The sequence below is a fragment of the Atractosteus spatula genome, chromosome 10 (assembly GCF_055471065.1).
Source record: "Atractosteus spatula isolate fAtrSpa1 chromosome 10, fAtrSpa1.hap1, whole genome shotgun sequence".
NCBI lineage: Eukaryota > Metazoa > Chordata > Actinopteri > Semionotiformes > Lepisosteidae > Atractosteus > Atractosteus spatula.
In genome coordinates, this window is record NC_142715.1 from 10,344,759 (window position 1) to 10,357,561 (window position 12,803).

General features: G+C 39.5%; 1 non-coding gene across 1 annotated transcript; it reads right to left on the reverse strand.

The window, feature by feature from the left end:
• Nucleotides 1-915: 915 nt before the first annotated feature.
• trnal-uaa (transfer RNA leucine (anticodon UAA)) lies at nucleotides 916-998 on the reverse strand. The gene has a single exon. It is a non-coding gene; the product is annotated as a tRNA-Leu (tRNA).
• Nucleotides 999-12,803: the final 11,805 nt, after the last annotated feature.

A 12,803-nucleotide genomic window follows, 5' to 3' on the forward strand; every position in this document is an offset into this window, starting at 1 on the left:
ATTTAAGACACGAACCAGGATTCTACTGTATAAACGTCCAGGACTATTACGAAATGTTTGATGGGGCATCGATCACTCCAGGCGGAAATTGACTTATTTTTTTCTAGAGGGATCATATTAAACCTTTCATTTGGATCGAGAAGAGGATCCCCATGAGACACAAAACATACCTGTCTTTTTTCTTAAAATCGAAGAATTCTTGAATTTAAGACTACAACGAACTCAGCCCGCAGCTCCTTAATTAACCTGTTCTTAACTTCAAGGAACCCAATCCTGAGCCCTCCAGAGGTTACTGAAATAGAGGACTGACTGAAATGAAGAAATTCAGAAGCAGACTAAGCGGAACACTGGATCACATTAGAATATTACCCTTTATAGTGGGAATAAAACTGTCACGACATAATGAATTTACGCATCAGTTGCTTGGAATATCATTGTAATATTTAATTTGCTTTCCTGTCACACCACTTTTATTAATTATGAAGTTTATCGATACACGTTTATTTAAAACAATGTCATTTATTATTAATACAAGTAAGAGGTTTATTCCATGCTGAAAAAAAGAAGAAAGAGAACACAACGTTTCGGCCGTGGAGCCTTCGACACCTGAAGAAGGCTCCACGGCCGAAACGTTGTGTTCTCTTTCTTCTTTTTTTCAGCATGGAATAAACCTCTTACTTGTTCCTTTGCAGCCTACGCATGCTGACGCAGCTACCCACCTGAATTATTATTAATACAGTTTCATTCCGTCTTTATTAGAAGCTGTATCACAGGTAATGCATGTAAAGCCTTCAGTATGCGATTGTGAGTTCAGTTATCCCAGGGAGTGAAGAGAACTGAAATTAAGTAAAATGACATTTAAATAGAGTGTAAGTCTCAAAAGTTATCTCTCACTTCAAAATATTTACAAGACTCTACCAGAAATGGGGTTTGAACCCACGTGGACATTTGTCCATTGGATTTTAAATCCAACGCCTTAACCATTCGGCCATCCTGATCAACAGCGACTTTGTCTCCGTTGTTTAACATTTCAATATGATTCAACTATTTAAAAAAATAAACCAGGGCCCTGTCACAGAAACGTACCCCGTTCTGCCGCGCAACAAACGGGTACTTAGCACTGTACTAAAGAGGAGCTGTGTTTACTGTCAGCAGACATTTCCTCATTTCGAAAGACGTTTTCGCCTTCTCTCAGCTTTTTAAAGACGGTCATAAACGATCAAGAAGTAATTAATTTCAGTTTGAAGTCTGTTTCTTTTGTCTCCGCTTTTGATGAAGAAAAGCCGTGCGTGGGAGATCCCCTCTCTGAAGAAGTTTGCCGTCACCCTGCAAGAGAGAAGATCCATCATTAACCGAGGCAACCGCTGAGACAATTAACATTAAACACGTGAAATGCGAGATGCTTTCTACTTAGGGATTTTATCGTTTCTACTTTGTCAGAAGTGGGATTTAAACAAAGGTCTCCAGGAAAAGCTGCAACCTAAACGCAATGCCTTAGACCACCAACCATCCAACCTGTGTCTCTTATATGGAATTATATTTTATTTCTTTCTACTGGTTGAAAAGAAAAAAAGTGAAATCATGTAATGAGGGAAATGACTTTTTTCATGGGAAAAACTTTTACGAGCAAATGTAAAGTTAGAGCAGCGCTCAATAAAAACGATCAGAAACCGAAAGCGCTTCTTATGCGGATCAGTATATTCCGATGCCGGTGGTTCTGCAGAAGAAATAAGAAAAGCCGAACTCAAAGCACTGTGTTGCCATTACGGCTACTCTGGCTGCAGCTGTTTTAAGATCTAGACAGCGGCACAGAAAGTTGTAGGAGGTCAGACAGTTCAGACAGTTTGCGCTGTCTGAAAAACAGTATGCGAATTTAAACTTATTTAAATAAGATTATTTACAATATAATACATGCTCCAAAAGCGTTAATCCTGCAGTGGCTGCCATTTGAAACGCCTTCATAAATGACGTGTAATAGAGATTTATGCAGCTGTATGTTACAGTATGTTGCAATCAGGAAAATAAACCTATAAGAAATGTACAATACAAGGTCTGTTCCCAAACGTGAAAGCTGTATTACTCTGATGTCGGTCTTTTTGAAATAATCCAGATTGTAAAAACGACTGCGCCCTAGCAGATCAAAATATTACAAGAAGGCTGTAAAGCACACTCTGAATCGATCCGAATATTTAATTTCCCGGTCCGTTTAGGCTACAACAGGCAATTTTACGTTTATCCAGCAAAGCATTTCTCAGTTTAGTGAACTACTGGTGCTTTTAAGATGTCTAATTGTAGTTCGTCAGGATGGCCGAGCGGTCTAAGGCGCCAGACTCACTGGCTCCTTTCTTTCCATTGCTTGGGTGTTCTGGTCTCTGAATAGAGGTGTCGGTTCAAATCCCACTCCTGACAAATAATACCTTCTCTCTGTCCTGCATTTTCCCGTCTTGATGCTCTCGCTGACAATGACAGGAAGAGGAAAACGGATAAACCGGTTTGCGGGCACATAATGGGCAGGGAAATGCTTCGTGAACACTTCAATGTGATTAGCAGAAAGTCAAATAGGCTTCGATTCTCCCTTACGTTCGGGCTGCCTGTAATCGAGTAAAGATTTACTGCAAAGTATATATTCAAATGTGAAAGACCGAAATATAAAGCCAGAAGAAGATTTATTAAAACATATCTGTTTTCCTTGCGGTTTATCCTTTAAATGTGGCATTGTGAAATCAACCTGTAGCCCTACGGAATGCAGTCACTCTCCCAGTGACAGCGGCAGGAGCAGAGAGATTATATCAGAGCTCGAACAGAGAGTTCGGAAATCGAGGGAAATTGATTTTACAGAACATTTTATTAAACTTTCCTATCTACTCGGCCTTACTGAAGTATTTTAGCTTTTTTTTGTCTATTTCTATACTTTACAGTTGTAAACTTAAACTTGTCCGTTTAGCCAGAGAAGAGAGATATAAGCGCTATACCCCACGGTAACCTCCGATTCCAATAACCTTGACTAAAGCAGGAAGATCAGTTTCTGCTCGAGACAGCAGTTTTCTGAACTGTAAATCTCCAACAGTAGCTGGAGACGGTGTGTGTCCGGGTTCAGCAGCTATACAATTCACGTGTCCTCCCTCCTTTATTACCTTCATACACTCCTCTTAAACCACAGCAAACTCCCGGAATATTTCGGTGAACAGGTAGTGGGTCTTTCTTTCCGAGATCACAGGCAGAAAAAATAAACACGCTGAAATAAATTTCCTAAAATCCAAAGAAGTCCAGCCACGTACAGGTACGATTCTGATGTATTTCAATAGTTTTGGCACGAATTTGCAATGCTAATCTATTGGGCTCTGCACGCGTGGGCTCGAATCCAACTCCCGTCGGTTTGAGCCTTTGTGTTCTGTTTCTAAGTTGGGTTGGCGGTCTTTTGCTACTTTAGGAGAGCAGCAATATTTCTAGCGTTGGAGAACATGGCTTAGTAGCTGACAGACAATAGTCTCTTAATATTTCGGCTAAATTTATGTTTTGTACTGCTTTCACCTGATATTAATAGTAGTCCTGATAAACGGTTTTGGGACATGGCGCATCTTGAAAAATATTCTTGTGAATTTCAGTTTGAAAAAAATGCATGCACCAGAAACCGGAACTGGTCGTGTTTACATAATACGCAATGCAATAGCAAAGTTTGGATTTGAAAAAAAATCTTGCTACGAGTCCTTAGTTGTTACAAGAGGCATTTTAGGACTTTTAGCTCATAAATCCATCTTCCATTTGTACTCCATCAATATTAGCAATGTTATCTTTACCTAGCACTAAATGTAGCTCTAAATAAATGCAAATTTTAAAATACATTTAAAAATAAATGCTATTCCATATATTGTAACTTTGTGGTATTTAGAATTTTTATCTGAGGATGCAGGGGAAAGTATTATACAACTGTGAAAGAGGCTCGGATTTTAATACAATTTCGATCAAAAGAAAACCAAAATCCGTAAGATTGAAATTGACGTTCAGTTGAAATATTTATAGAAACTCTCAAAGAAGCAACTGCAGTAGTGGAGAGATTTGATCCGATGTTCCAATGTTTGCAGTTCAATAATCCATTCGTCCTCGAAAGAAGCAAAGGCAAGTATGTTTTGAGTGTCACCATGCTCCTCTTCTCAATTCAAAAGAAAGGTTTTATGTGATCCTGATCCCACTAGAAAAAGAGTCAATTTCTGCCTGCACTGATGTCCCTTCAAATGTTTTATAAGAACTCTGGACGTTTATAGAGTAGAAGCCTGGTCCATTTCTTCTACTAAACGAGACTATGGGAGTGAGTATTTTGATATCGAACTGGGATTTAAATAAAGAGGAACACTACACTGCATTGGGCTACGCGTGTGACAAAACATTTACTTTCCGACCTCTCGATAGCTCAGTTGCTAGCTCTTAAGACTGTAGACAAAAACAGCAGGCATTTCTTATGTCCCTAGTTTGAATCCAGTTCAAATGATGGTGTTTTCTTGTTCCTTAATCAAAAAGTGAAAATTGCGAATTTGTCTTTCACTTTGATGTTCACCCGAAACCTCAGTATACAAAGAAGTAGAGGCTCCTGTTCTGAATAATCCTCAAGTCTGATTGTTTTGCTTAGACCTTTAAAATGTACACTGTTGACTGTTTGCGCTTCCTAACACAATTAAAAACCCGCCGACAAGTTACCGATCGGGAGTTTAGTTCAGTGATAGCGCGCACTTAAGACTCTCCGTTTTCTATCGCCGGCATCTTTGTATTCTTTTTAAACGCGATATCTTTTATTCTTCGTGTGTGAATTTCAGGGAGACACATAAACCCTTTGTCTGTTTTAAAGATACATTATTTTAAACCAGACATAATGAAAGACGGAGTAATTAGACACACGTACAAAACACATGAATCTAATTGAGAAAATGTTGACCGTGGCGATGTACAGTATTACTAGCTGCTCTGAACTCAATGTGGTGCTGTATGGGAATGCGATGCAAACGCCAGTGGCACAATGGATAACGTGTCTGATTACGGATCAGAAGACTGTAGGTTTCGACTCCTTACTGGTTAGTGAAAAAGCTTTTAAACCACACTACTCAACACTGACATCGTAGTGTATGCGGTCCTACACAACCTTACTATCGACTGGATGAGTCTTCTGTTCAATCTCCGATTCTTTCCGCCCATTCCTGCTATTTCACCACCGTTATTGTAGGATAACAGCCACAGACACGAGAAGATATACTATTCCGAACAAATGTCTTAAAAAATCACGTTTAAAAGGGTGACGATACGTTTTTGTTTCTTTAATGTAACCTTACTTTTGCCTGTAAAGTTCACATTATTTTCTGTAGCCGCAAATCCCCAATATTTCTGCTGTCTCCCGAGAAACACAATCTTGGAGTCAAATCATATTAAATAACACAACACATCTATTTATTTAACACCCAGATGTGACAGAACACATGTAAGACTTACACACAGCTTTTAATATGCGATAGTGAATTTGCAGGTATCCTGGGGAGGGAAGAGAACTGATATTAAGGAAATACATATTTAAAGGGGATGTAAGTCTTAAATGTGTTTTGTCACATCTGGGTGTTAACTGAATATTTTTTTAGCATTATTTATTGTGTTTTGACTCTATACTTGTGTTTCTCAGGAGACAGCAGAAATATTGATGTTTACATTTATATTCACATTCCCGGTGATATTGACTTAGGTACTCAACTATTTACTTGTAGTTTGACTTGTGTCCAAAGTTGAAAATCTCTCCAAACATCAAGATGGCTAAGGACGTGGAAAGAAACTCAGTCACATTTAGAGAAGGTAATGTTTAGATCGGATTAATTCGAAGTGTGTCTCTGGGTGCGTTTGATCTACCAACGTTGTGTTTAACTGAAGAACACCCTGACTAAGTGTGGCATAGAAACTGACACGTGTCGTATTTTTTCTACATTCACAGATTTTTGGCTAAAGTAAAAACGAATCGTTGTCATTTTCTTTCCAGCTGGCAGTAATTATTTTGCATTGATAAGAAAGATGAGCCCTTTATTTTTCGCAATTTGTGGATTTCTTGAAAAATAAGTTGTGCCAAAAACGAAATGAACACTTCTTTTAAACATAATGCAGAAGCATGTTGTCTATAACAATAAACGGTGCGAGAAGACAGGAAGAAAAGCACCGCGGGGATTTGAACCCAAGCTCACCGGTTTACTAAACAGGCGTTTTAACCAACTAAGCCAGAACGCTGGCAAAGCACTGCTCTTTTACAGCCAGTTGGATACACCGCTCTGTCACATCTTTGTTCGGTGTGCGGTGAGCCTGCTCGCTGAGCAAGTTAAGAAAGGATGTGAAATGGCTTTTACCCATTTAGCTCAATATGCTTTTGATGATCTACAGGGTGTCCAGTGCAACACAGGCGATGGACTGCTGGGATTTGGAGCCAAGATTTCCCGTTAACTAGACAGGTGCTTTAACCAACTAAGCCACGGCGCCGGCAGAATTCTCCTCTTTTACTGCCGCTTGGACACACCGCTCTGAGACACCTGCGTTCAGTAAGCGCTGAGTCGGCTGGCTGAGCATGTTGCCTCCTTTACATTCAATTGGAGCCCCGACACTAAGAGAAACGTACAGAAATGGCTTTTATCGGGCACTTTTCATGTCCAATGCGCTTGACATCTCCCAAGGGCGACAGAGTTCATTTACGACACTTTTCCTTTCTTTCTTTCTTCTTTCTGTACTATTTGATGAAAAAAAAAACGAGAAATCATGTAAGGGACAATGTGTTTTTTCATGGAGAAAACGTGCACCAGGAAATGTTGTGTTAGTGACCTAATTTACCGGAAGAAATGCTCACCTAGCAAGATCTGCTTTACTACAAGAGAGACAGAGTGAAAGGCGTGATAATTTCACGCCGTTGTGGAACAAAACGCTATTTTCTTTGAATTCTAAATCAATTAGAAATTCAGAGCGACACATAAACGCGTTGTCTGTTTAAAAGTGATGATTTTTTTAAAACTGATAAAAATGTAGAAAACACGTTTCTCACAAATTGTAGATGTGGTGGTGTACTAGTAGCGGCGCTGAACTCACCAAAGCGCAATTCAGTTACGTGAGGGGCTAGTGGTTTAATGGATAACGCGTCTGATTTCGGTTTATAAGATTGTCGATTCGACTTCTACCGGGGTTGTGTGATTTAAATCAGGCTCCTCAGAAATAAATGTTCAGTATTTAAATAGACCGCACCTGAAAGAAAACGTTGGGTCTGGGTTCCTTTCTTTCCTGCATGAAATAGCAAATCGTTACAAAAAACACCAGCTGATGTCCAATATCGTTAGTCAAACATGAATATACTGTAGGTCTTGGTACATGGGAGTGGATTTCAACCACAATTAAAAAAGGACAAATTATAATTACAGGCTTCAGACACTTTTTTATGCAAAAGTGACCAAACACTCCCTAACTTTCAGGTATGCTTGAACCTGTAATAAAAACGAGGTCTGAAGCTTCAGTTCTCAGATGTTACTGTCTCTAAAGTCGGATGTGATGTTTCGCGGATGTGCAGTGTGGCTTTTCTCTTGTCGTGTTCAAGATGATTCGCTGCATAAGCTCCTGACTGGGTGTTGTGTACTACTGTTATTTCGTTCAGATAAAACTGAACTGCATGGTGTAATTTCCAGGTTTGGTACCAGCAGAACCTGCAAACACATCAGCTGATTTCAACGTGATTTGAACACCCAAGGTTCTAATCTGGAGTCAAACGAACTACCGCTGCGCCACGAAATCACCCGCAAGATGTGCTTTTAATTCCCCCAAAGAGAAAAATCAGCGTCCCTGAAAAAGATATTTTTCCATTCTCTCCTGTGAGGAGCGCCGCTCTTCCAACGAGGGTCTTTTCTTCCCAGACCACAGATTATTCTTTCCGCCCGGCTCTCTCACAGAGAGCAGACACACCGTCTCCACTGATGTGTTTACTACATCTATAGATCTGACCCCCTACAGCCACGATATTCCTGGACAGGATATTTACCACCAGCCTGGTGAACTTCTCATCTTGACCTCTCCCAGGAGGAGCACAATTAACACAGAGTCCTCTCTCCATTTAGCAAATAACACAAAACACTGTTTACCTGTCAAGACAGAAAAACCGGGCTGCTCCAGGTGAGGCTTGAACTCACAACCTCGGTATGACTCCACTACTCATGTCATTTGACATGGCCTGAACCAGGAAAAATATTGGAAAACGAGAAGTTATCTCGTTGTTTTAAAACTTGCCTACTCTTTTAATTTTTAGGTCAAATCTTTTATTTTGGAGTACTTTCAATTGATGTTAATCCTTGTCCCGATGCACGATTCTGGGCCATGGTGCATCTTGAATAATGTTCTTATGGGCTTCAGTTTGGAAAAGTGCGCTCTTCAGAAGCTACCGAAACCGCTAATGGTTACATTACACTTAATGCAAAAGCAACGTTCGGGTCTTTATAAAGAGGGTTAAGGTTTCGGCTTTAGCAGAGACAGTGTTAACATTGACAATATTAAGAAGATCGTTCCTGGGTGGACTTGAACCACCAACCTTTCAGTTAACAGCCGAACGCGCTCGCCGATTGCGCCACAGAGACTGACGAGAGAGGGTTTTCTCCATTCGCACCTTTCCGGTCAAAAAATAAACATTGCTTGCATTTTCTTGCCAGTCGGCAATATTCCTTCTGCTCTGATAGCCAAGAATTAAATTTCATTTTTCACAAGCTGTATGAATTTCTTGAAAAACAAGTTGTTGCAGAAAGGAAATGCATTCATGCATTAAACTAAATCAAGCCCTATGCGGTTGTCCAAAATGGTACGTTCTGCACAAAAAGACAGGAAGAAAGGCACAGCTGGGATGTGGAGCCAGGATCTCCAGTTAACGAGACATACTTAAAGCAACTAAGCTACGGCGCCAGCAGAATTCTCCTCTTTTACAGCCGCTTGGACACAGCGCTCTGAGCCATCTGCGTTCAGTAAGCACTGAGTCTGCTGGCTGAGCAAGCTGCCTCCTTTACACGCAACAGGAGCCCCGACTGTAAGAGAAACGAAGAGAAATGGCTTTATTGGGCACTTTTCATGTCCAATGCGCTTGACATCTCCCAAGGGCTGCAGAGTTCATTTACGACGCTTTTCCTTTCTTTCTTCTTTCTGCACTCTTTGATGAAACAAAGCGAGAAATCATGTAAGGGAAAATGACTTTTTTTTCATGGAGAAAACATGCACCAGGAAATGTTGTGTTTAGAAGACGTAAGTTAACATGAAAAGTGACCTAATTTACCGGAGCAAATGCTCGCCTAGCAAGATCTGCTTTACTACAAGAGAGAAGTAGAGTGAAAGACGTGATCATTTCATGCCGTTGTGGAACAAAATTTTTTTTTTTCAAGACAGAAAACCAGGCTCCAGGTGAGGCTTAAACTTTCAACCTCGGCATGACTCCACTGATTATGTCATTTTACTGTACATGACCTGAACCAGGAAGAAGATTGGAAGTTAAGACGTTATGGTGTCGTTTTAATACTTTCCTACCCTTTTAATATTCAGGTTAAATCTTTTATTTTGGAGTACTTTCAATTGATATTAATCCTAGTTCCAATGAACGATTCTGGGCCATGGTGCATCTTAATGTTCTTATAGGTTTCAGTTCCGAAAACAACTCAGTAGCAGGCCATGTGGAACAAGCAAACACATTAGAACTGTTGTGAATGCAGTGGAAATAATTTAGTCACTAAATAACAAGCTTATGCACCACTTGCCTGAAAATTGTTATATTTAACAAAAATTGCTTTCCAGACACCACAACTATTCACAATAATTTTATCAATACATGTCTTAATGAAAAGTGTAATTTTTTAATAATTAACTTTAATGTCCATCTTTATTAGTAGATGTATTACATGTACAGCCTTTAATATGCGATAGTGAATTTTCAGGTATCCTGGGGAGGGAAGAAAACTGAAATGAAGGAAATACATATTTAAAGGGGTGTGTTCTGTCATATCTGGGCGTTTGAATAGATTTGTTGTATAAGTTATTGTGATTTCACTCTATACTTGTGTTTCTCAGGAGAAAGTAGTTACATTGGGGATTTGAGGGTATAGAAAATGCGTTGTGCTGTACGGGTAAATGTAAGGATATGTAGAAAAAAACATATTGTCACCTTTGTGAACGTCATTATTAGATACCTGTTGATCGTTTAGCGACCTAGGCCTCCCTCTGGACTCTGCACTGAATTAAAAGCTACGGGAGCTCCTCACTGCTTGTCCTGCATTGTTACCTGTGCTCTCGTCTACATTATCTACATGCAGAACAGCACCAAGAACACCATAAACTTTGTGACGGAAAGTGCTGAAGAGCATGAAAAATATTGAACATTTTAAACATTCATAGAACAACTTGAAAAACTGAGGGACAAAAGACCATCTATTTCGCAGGTTCACAGTAGTTGCAAGAAAATCAGTCGCCTGACTAGGGACCTAGAGATAAAAAGTTCGATATTCTACTGGCTGGGCTATTCCTGTCTACTTCTCTGAAACAACGTTTTTCAAGAAATTTGCAAAATTTGAAATACAATACTTGCTTAAAAGTGCAGATTATTTTTTACCCAAAACTGCAAATGGAGAAAACCAACTCGTTGGAGTCTCTGTGGTACAATTGCTTAGTGCGGCCAGGTTGGGACTAAAATGATAGTAAGGTGATGGTTCAAGTGCATCCAGGCACACCTTTCTCACTGTTCCAATGTGAACATCTATGGAAAAAATGGCATAAAATGTTTAACAGATTATTGACCTAATTGATACTGACGTCTTACCACTTGTCCACCACGCTTGCGGTTCTGCTTACTTTCCCATCAAGGCTAGCACGTTTTTTAAAATACAAAAAAGTTAAATCTTTGAGCACAAATTGCCATGGTAGAAGGAATAAAGCAAATATGACTGTTCAAATTAATTCTACTGAAACTGATTTAATCACGCAGAATCTACAACAACAAAACCATGATTCTTAACAAGGAGATACTGGGGAGCAGTGGGATTCCAACTCAAGCCCCCGAAGAGATGAAGCTTTAATCCAGCTCCTTAGAGCGCTCGGCCGGGTTACCCTTGATAGTGGCTTTTCAGCACTTGTAGTCTGACTTTGTGGTGTTGAGCTGCATGGAAGAGACTGCACCTCCTTTTTCTGAGATGCTTTCTCTCACTTGGTGAAATATTAACTTCTTTGGCCTTCTGAATATAGTTCTTCTGTTAAGCAGGCTTCAGACTCTGCTTATAGCGCCCATGCAGAGATTTTATTTTTACAGGAAGACTCATTCTGAAACGTTTCTCTGTAGTTTTAGAAAAGCTTTGAACAGCGTATTTTATACTATGCACAAACAGTATTCTAATTTCACACGGCAGATCTATGCAGCAATCGTGCTCGATTTGACTGTTATTCTGAAATACTTCTAGCAAATATATTTAGGTTTCTTTGAACCTTTAATTAAAAAAATTACTTTGTGATGTTCCGCAGATGTGTAGTGTGCCTTTCCTTTTGTCGTATTCAAAAGTATTCACTGCGTGAGCTCCTCACTGCGTGTCGTTTACTCTACTGTGATTTCTTTTAATTTATCTACATGGAGTCAGGTGACAAGATCACCTTGAACATTTTCGGTTTGTGAAAGGAAAAACTAAAGAAAATACAAGTGATGAACATTTAAAATAACCACAGTACAGCTAGAAGAGTGAAAGATAAAAGACGATTTAGAATGACATTCACAATAGATTTAAGAAAAGCACAACCGCCTGAACAGGGACTTGAACCCTGGACCCTCAGACTAAACGTCTGATGCTCTACCCACTGCGCTATCCAGGCTCTGGAAAAAAAGCAGACACTGTTGGGATCCTCGCAAGTCACATGTTTCTTCTTGTGCTGAAGCACAGTCATACCTGACCCGTCTGGAATGACCACTGACAGACTTTATCCAGAAGCGACGGCACCACTCCCAGTAGAATGAGAGAGAAATACAGAACAACATGAGGAGTCAAGGGGCTCCCACATTTCATCTTTCCTCACATTACTCAGTTTTTCACTAAGAATTTGACCTTTTCACAATCAGATTTTTTCACATTTAATAAGATCTTTTAATCAATTTTAATATTGTTTTTTGGAACAATAAATAAAAAAAAACTTTTAATGCCTTGGTTGTTTACGTGTGCACACCCTTTATAAAGGGGGTTGCAACTATGCTGAAATTTAACCAGTCACATTTTAGATAATGTACAAAGGTTACAGATGCAGCCATTCAAAATGGGCGGGCGATACCGCATTATTTTGCGGTATGCTGTACGCAGTCTACCGCAAGCTACCGGTAAATACCGCAAGTTACCGTAAATTCTCCTATAATACGACAAGCAAAATAATAGTATCCGGAATTTCCGCAAGGTGGAGCTAATAAAGCTCAACCTCTCATGTTTGAGCTGTGGCCATCAAAGTCTTTAACGAAGATATTACTAATAGTATTAATAATGAATGACCTTGGACAAGCTGTAAGTGTAAACTCAAAGTATTGCCCTGGTCAACATTCTTTTTTTCATTGACCGTCTTTGTAAAAGTAACACCACAGCATTTCGCAATCACGCGTTTGTTTCCAATCATGCAAAGTACAGTGATTCACCATGCCTTTCACATGCTCATAAAAGAGATTGATTTAGGAACATAAACATATTACCGTATGCAAACTGTACTGTATACAGTATGTATATGTATATTTAATGTCTTAACTGTGCCCGTTTAAGTATTGAATATTC